Below are 8,063 nucleotides of genomic sequence, written 5' to 3'. Positions count from 1 at the left end.
CTCTCATTTCCATTTTCTGACTGGCAACCTATCAAAAGACTAGAAATAAAGCCCTAATTCCTTGTTGGGGGGTCCTTCCCTATTCCTACAAGTGCAACTCAAATGCCAAATGCCACCTCGTCTTTGATATGTTAATTGAACCTTGCAGATTTATCAGATTCTACCTTGCATCACCATTCCCCACCATAACTGCTGGGAAGCAGGGATAGTAACTTGCATATGGTTACTTTTCTCCATAGCACTTAGCACAGTCCTTTACTTGAAGTAGACATTTAATGAAATGTCTAGTAGTTACCTTCAGCTTGCAACCCTTTTACATATAGAATAGTGTTCCACCTCATAGCAGTGTTTCTCAGGTGGGGGTTGATTATGTCCCCTCCCAGGGGACATTGGACATTTTTGGGTATCACAACTGGTGTGGGGTAAAGAGGAGTTGCTGGCATCTAGTGGGTAAAGATGAGAGATGTTAAATATCTTAAAATGCATAGGACAGACCCTCTTCCGCCACCACCACCTAGTGTCATTAGTGTCTAGGATGAGAAAACCTGCCTTAGAAACCATTCTGGTAAGAAATAGTGCAACAATTTTGCAGATAGACAATCACAGGCTAAACGAGGCTTACTCAAGATAAACTAGTCTGCAGTAGAATCAGGGGTACGAACCCCGGAGCCAGGCTCTTCAAGTCTGATGACAGCAATTAATAACAGAAAAACAGAACACATTAAGGGTGGAAATTTGTGCCTCTGGCATAACTGGTCCAAGAATATTCACAGGCCAGAAATTAACATCCAGCTAACATGAAATATATCTCATCTTTTGTAAAACATATAATGTGGCCTGATTGTTCTATGTTAGAGCCTGGGACACACGTGGTGGAAACAAACTTAACGATATCCCATGTTACACTTACTGTGTACAAATACTGAAAAACAAAGTTGTCCTCCCAAGAGACTTTTTATATTAGCTATTCCAAACAAGTGCATGAAGTGACACCTGACCCAAGTGCTGATGAATATAAATGAATGGAATAACATTTCCAAAAAGAAATTCTTTTTCATGAGAAAGGAAAAAAGGAAGGTATAGCAATCTGCAGGATATTTTATTTTGTCTCAGTGACACCAGTTGGCCTACAGCAGCCTTTCTCCATTCAGAGTAGGGGAGTGGTGGGAAGTATTAAGATGGAAAGAGCAAAAGTTAAATTATTTGCTCTTGAATGTCATGGTTTCCACTTGCTTCTTCTGCGACTCTCAGGAAGCTCCATCAGTTTTCAAGATCTGGAAAATGGGAGTGACAATTCCTACCGGAGGGAGGTATGGAAAGTAATAGCAATCTGTAACCTTATAAAACTTTATAAACCTCACAGTGTGCCAGTGACGCTAAATGCTTTCTCTCAATGGATCCACATAGCAACGTGAGGTGGCCACCATTTATGGATGAGGAATCCAGGGCTTAGAGGATTGAATGCATGGGACTTGTCAAAGGCCCCCGCTAGGAAGTAGAGTAACTGGGATTCAAACCAAAGCACTTTGATTTCATGACCACGTTGCTGCCTAGCTTTATCAATTCAAAGTATTAATTATCATTTTTAGTTACTAAGAGGTTGTTACTGGTAGGTAGGCGAACTTGGAGCCAGAGGGAATCCTGGGGTTCATAGAGAATATGTTTGTAATAGCCAGAGCTATCCACAGAGAGAACAGACCATCTAATCCCCCATCACTGTTGCAGGAAGAGGTTGGGTAACCATTTTGATAAAGGGGTGATCACTTGGAGAGGGTGATGAGTTTTATTCCTTTAAGGTCTATTCCATTCTTGCAATTTTATGACTCCTTGTCCTTTGATGTCTCAATAACCTATTTCTGGAACCTAATGCTTGTTTATTTTCCTAGGTAACCTCTAGTCCAGTGGTTCTCAACCTTCCTAATGCTGCGACCCTTTAATACAGTTCCTCACGTTGTGGTGACCCCCAACCATAAAATTATTTTCGTTGCTACTTCATAACTATAATTTTGCTACTGTTATGAATCGTAATGTAAATATCTGATATGCAGGATATATTTTCATTGTTACATGTTGAACATAATTAAAGCATAGTGATTAATCACAAAAACAATATGTAATTATATATGTGTTTTCAGATGGTCTTAGGCGAACCCTGTGAAAGGGTCGTTCGACCCCCAAAGGGGTCGCGACCCACAGGTTGAGAACCGCTGCTCTATTCCTTTCTCTGGTCTTTCTCTCTTCCACTTCCTTTTTTTATTCTCCCTTGATCCTATAAGCACGAATAGCATGGAAAGAACCTGGTAGGTTTTGAAATAGAAAAGGCCTGGGTGTCAATGTCCAATCTCCCATTTAATTGCTAATTGATACATGGACACCCGGCAAGTTACTAAGACTTCCTCTCAGTGAGGCTCTCTAAAATAAAGGAAGTAACATCAAATGAGAAAAAAACAGATTCAAGTATAGTGCCTTCTCTATAGAAGCTCAGGAAATATAAGTCTTCTTCATGTGCAATACTCTCTCAACCCCACCTGCTACCCAGTCATACTCTCACTATCAGCTTTAGTCCTGGTGTACCTGTAGAGATGGCAGGCACACAAAAAGCAAGCAGTCACAAAATACCTATGCATTTTACCTACCACATAGTTAAAAGCAGAAGGAAAGTGTCCTGCATGCTGGCTCATTGTGGGCTCTCCACTACAAGGACCAGAATCTTTACCAAATTCTGTGCCCCTTCTTTGGCATTCTAAATCCCAACTATACCCACGGCTGTATTAATCCCATAGATTCCCCCTCGTCAGAACCACCAGGAATAACAAGCTCTGAGTGCACAGAACTTTCCAGCTCCCCCAGCTCCAACCTCTCATTTATAAATCATACAACAATCTTGCAGAGAGACTTACAAAGGCACTTGGCATTATCTGAAGTTACTTGAATCTTAGATCCAGTGGGCCAACTCTTTTTGCCAATTTCTGGTTTTTATAGTTTAAAAACTGTGCAATGTTAGATGAATACCACCAGAAGAAAGCAATATATCAAGATGGGAACTAACTTAATTGGAAAAGGGAATGATTAGAAACACAGTAAGAGGCAGAAATTTAGTGAGGTTAGATAGCTGAACATTCCCCAGGAGATCAAATTGCCCAGCCTCGCTGGAAGGCCACCGTGGACACCTGGCTGTCCTGTCCCTAGAATCTCTTCTCCATAATCTTAAAATCATTAACTGTCCTTGTCTATTGCTGCCTGAATGTTTAAAGTCCCAGACAGGAATCTCTGGGAGTCTCCTAGTGTACATACCACAACCATCACCCTCGCTGCCTGGAGCAGGGAGAAGGACCAACTGCCCTTTCTCAAAAAGAGTGAGCAAGCTGCAGGGCAGCCCAAACAGCAGCAAATATCCAGAGTCACTGAATCTTCATCAGAACCCCATGAGAATGAGTCTACTGTGCATCCCCACTCCTTTTTTGACAAAAGATACTGACTTGCTCAGGTTCATGCAGGTGGTCAAGTGCCAGCATGAAAATTCATCCAAAACTCCTGGTTCTCGACTTCCAGTAAAAATCTGTTTATCACAGGCACAGACAATAATGCAGTGGTTACCAGAGGGAAAGGGGGATAGAGGTGAGGTAGAAAAGGGTAAAGGGGCTCAAATGTAAGGAGAGTTGACTTCAGGTGGTGAACATACAACGCAGTCTGCAGATGATATATTTATAATATTGTACACTTGAAATCTATATAACTAATATCACCCCAATAAATTTAATAAAGTTTTAAAAATATGTTAAAAAGCAGCGTTTACAGGCACCCTAACTCTCCCTAAATGTAGGTTGTTGTTTTTTTTAATGAAAGTTCTAATCCCTCTTCACTATTTGGTTATAAATATGACTGTGTGTATGTGGAGCATAAACACTAACCAGGTTGTCAGTCTTTCAGCAACCTTTTAAAAATACATTTTTCTGCCTGGCTGGCTTGGTTGAGTGTCATGGTTCCATTCCCAGTCAGGGCACATACCCAGGTTTTGGGGCTTGATCCCCAGTGGGGGGGGGGTGCAGGAAGCAGCTGATTGATGATTTTCCCTCATCATTGATGTTTCTACCTCTCCTCATTTCCTCTCTGAAATCAATAAAAATATATTGAAAGAAATACATTTTTCTGAAACCCATCATTTCTTCATAATCCTGAGCTTAAAAAACCTTAACAATAGTTGTGTAACACAAATATATATCCAAGAGTCTTTGTTTGAGAATCATTTGTTTCTACTCTGTCTTAGATTAATCTTTTCCTATTATGAATAAAGTGGGAGCAGATGCAAATGTCACTGGTTTTAAAACAGGTGCATATATTAGGTTTTGAAAAAAAGATGTTTTCCTAAAATCCACCTGATAGCTTTAACTTTACATTTATACATATATAATGTTGTAGTCTTTTCTTCTACCCTTAGAGATTTAACAAAACTTCCCCCCTTTAAAAAGCCCCCTAGGGCCAATTTCATGGTCAAAGAAAAACAAAGCCTTATAAAACAACTCAATAACTTCAGTGTTTTATCCTAAGACCCTTTTCCTTCCTACCCATTTCTTTAAGCCAAGAAAGACAAATGAACTAAGCTGTTCATCTTTAGTTGATTCCAATCTACCTTTTTAATAGCAAGTGGCTGATGCCAAAGAAAGGATTAAAGACGGTGTTCTTTCAACAATTCCTCATTATGGCCTGGGATTTGCTGTGCAATTAGTTTCTCCTGGACAGAGCCGAGGCCAAGTGAACTTGTTATTACCCTGTCTGGAGATCTCTAAAAAATGAAAACTCCACACTTGCAAAGGGGCGGGTACCACAAGCATAAAGGTGTCGCGGTGGAAGACATCATAGGCCTTTGCTAAAGGCAGTTCAAAGAGGGGATGAGACTCAACCCTCAGAAATAAAAGCAGGGGCCATTTTTCCATATGGCTAGGAACGAGGCAGCACAGAAAAGGAGTATGAACTTAAGTACATTTTGAGTCCTGTGTAAGTCTCAGTGTAAACTTTCTATGCTGCCCTACTACGTTCTCTCTTATAATTAGCAATAAAGGCCTTAAAAGGCAGGGCCAGGGAGGGGGATCTCTTTCCTTTGTGCTTGACTTCCAGGCAGCAAAGATGTGGGGAGCAGCTGGCCAATCATGGGCGGGAGGGAGAAGAACCATGAGCGAGAGTGAGGGGATGGCAGGGGACAGACACCAAAGGAAAGGCAAGTGGCTGGGAACCCAGGGCCTTTTTCAAGCTTAAAAGTAAGAACCAGGGAGGCAACTTATCCAGGTTAGAGAACTTGTCTAGATCTTAACATTTAAAAAAAATGGTTTGTGGACGTTTACCAGTGTCAGACCTGGGGTTGTCAGGTCGGAACACTGTGTGTGGTTCTCTAAACAAGTCACACTTCTGTTTTATGGAGCCCGCTGAACAAGCGAGGGAAGCAGCTTACAACTTGTAGGCTTGGTAGGAACCCATCTGTGTGAGAGAGTAGCAAGCATTGAATGTCAATCTCTGAAACAAGTTTTCTAGAAGGGTCCCAACTGGAATATGTTCTTTTCCTAGCAGGTCCATGACATGGAAGACAGGCGTTACCATCCTCATTTTACACAGAAAGACACCGACGCTGCACATGCTCTAAGTCCTCGAGCCTAAATCCAGCACTCTTTCTTCTCCAGGAAGCTCTCACAGCATTTGTGTTGTGCTTCTCACTGAATACCTGAATGCTTCTATAGCCAGCCGTGGGCAAACTACGGCCCGCGGGCCAGATCCAGCCCGTTTGAAATGAATAAAACTAAAAAAAAAAAAAAAGACCGTACCCTTTTATGTAATGATGTTTACTTTGAATTTATATTAGTTCACACAAACACTCCATCCATGCTTTTGTTCAGGCCCTCCGGTCCAGTTTAAAAACCCATTTTGGCCCTCGAGTCAAAAAGTTTGCCCACCCCTGTATACGCATCCTTATGCAATTCCTACCAAAATGTGTCAGGGAGGAGACGGGGTACATCATTTTCCCCGTTAAAAAGAAATGGAGGCCCCAACTTTAAATCACTTGGCCAGGCATATACTAGGGCACTCTTCAAGGCATGCTCTTCCTTTTAACTATCACATTTTTGACATATCAAAAAGAAGTTATTTTCTCTCTCTGCTATTTCCCATGGAGCTCAAGTTCCCGGCTCGCTCCCCGCTTCTGAAGGCTCATCCTTGTCTTATTTCTGGCTCATCTCCCTAATTCAACCTGAGTTTCCACATTCCCTGTCTCCTGGGCTGTCAGCAGATTCTTCCTCCAGTTCCCCCATTCCCCTGCCCCATCTCTTCCCCAGAGGCCTTCCAGCCTTTGCTTTCCATGTCTGCGCATGATGTTCGTTTTCAACCTCAGAGAAGAAAAGAACAGCAACAAAACTAAAGCCATCCCTTTTCATCTCAACCTTAACCTGGCAGCCCATTAGTTTGATTTGATCAGCATGTGCTGTACGCAGTCTCAAACTCAGAAGCAAAAATGAGAGGACAGTGCTTGAGTCAATGAGCACATAATCTAGTGTGGCAGGCAGAGTGCATACAACCAACTAATGCAAGACTCTGGTAAGTGGTGACAGGAGCTGTTTCTGGCTGGAGAAATTTAGAGAAGGCTCTGACCCTGAAAATCTGTTCCTGTCCGATCTTAGCACATCAGGAACAACCTTCAGAGCAGGATGCATGAAGTCATCCTAATTTACAAGTAACGATCTTCCAACAACACCTTTCTGCCTAGGCCCCCAAAGTACCCACATATCACAAGAACAGATGGTAGAGTTATTATTCACCCCATTTTATAGGTGAGTAAGTTGAAATCCTTGCCTAACAAATGGTCCTAAAAGAACTGAAAAGCAAACTCAGCTCCTATCTAGCAATGTTTTTTCAACCACTTTGGAACTCTAACTTTTTTAACTGCTCCAAGGAAACATGCTCTCATAGGGGGAAGTTGGTCCCATAAAGAGCAGGCAATTCGAAGTATTTATTCAGGAAAATGCCAACCAAAATACTAAAGAGTTTTATCTCCATTTGAAAAGATTTTCTGGGTACCCTCTGAGCTTCTTCTATAAACCAGGCACAGTGCGTACCATTACTCTCCTCCAAGTAGGAAAAAACACCTCCTCCCACTACACCCATTGATATTCTGCCCCGCTTTGACTCGGCTGTGGCTCTGCCGTTGTTAGGACAAGGCCCTGAGTCAAGTCAATTCATCTTTGCCCCTCCCTATCCTCCTCTCTGTTCCTGATAACAACCCCACCTACACCTCCCCGGTGGCTGGGAAGATGAAGCAAATGAACACACAACTGTTTAGAACCCTGCCTGACACATCACAGGCACTCAATCCATTGCACCACTTTATTGGTCTTGTTTGGTGCCTAGGTTTAAAGGCTGGCTCTTGCATTCGTTAACTGTAATTAGAGGGTCAATCTTTTATCTACCTGGTAGCAAAGTGGTGAGGATTACATAAGATAATGCAGGTGAGAGCATTTAGCACTTAGTAAGTGCTCAATAAATGATAGTTACATTACGTGTCTGCATTTATGAGGAGCTTTGGCCTCTGTAATTTAATTTTTTTGTTGTTTTTTTTTATTCCTAGAGCCCAGCACAACACCCAGCACAGCGCTAAGTACTGAAGCGCTGTAATGAATGAGTGGCGGGCAGGCAGCCTGGCTCGGGCAGGTGAGGCCGACCACTGGCTCCTTCTTGGCCTTGTTCGTCTGCCACCCCCTGGCACTCAATAGGAGCAAAGGAAATAATGACAAACCAGCGAAGGGCCGCAATTACCCCGCGGTGCCTCCATTCACCGTGGTGTTTTCCATGGAAAGTCCCCTCCTACTTAAAAAAGCGCCTTCCTGTTTGCGTTTGTTTGTTTAATACCACCTCGGTAACTTTGGTTTAAAAAAAGAACAACAAAACAAAAACGTAGCCCAAAGTGGGTACGAGTGGCAGGGGCTGGAGTAGCAGACGCGGAGGTGACGCCCGGGGAGCAGCCCCGGGGTAGGCTGGCAAAGTTTAGTGGATCCTCAGGAGAGGAGAAGGGCCAGCGAGTTTGG

At 42.7% G+C, this 8,063-nt stretch overlaps 1 long non-coding RNA gene across 1 annotated transcript in view; it reads right to left on the bottom strand.

Moving 5' to 3' along the window:
* Positions 1 to 1,081: 1,081 nt before the first annotated feature.
* The window catches only part of LOC106697350, a 10,165-nt gene continuing 3,183 nt past the window's right edge, over positions 1,082 to 8,063 (bottom strand). Inside the window, exon 2 of the long non-coding RNA XR_001348434.2 lies at positions 1,082 to 1,274. This is a non-coding gene — a long non-coding RNA (uncharacterized LOC106697350). The remainder of the gene's footprint in view (positions 1,275 to 8,063) is intronic.

This window comes from Myotis lucifugus, unplaced genomic scaffold (assembly GCF_000147115.1).
Source record: "Myotis lucifugus unplaced genomic scaffold, Myoluc2.0 scaffold_63, whole genome shotgun sequence".
Taxonomy (NCBI): domain Eukaryota; kingdom Metazoa; phylum Chordata; class Mammalia; order Chiroptera; family Vespertilionidae; genus Myotis; species Myotis lucifugus.
This window is presented reverse-complemented; position numbering and strand designations above follow the sequence as displayed.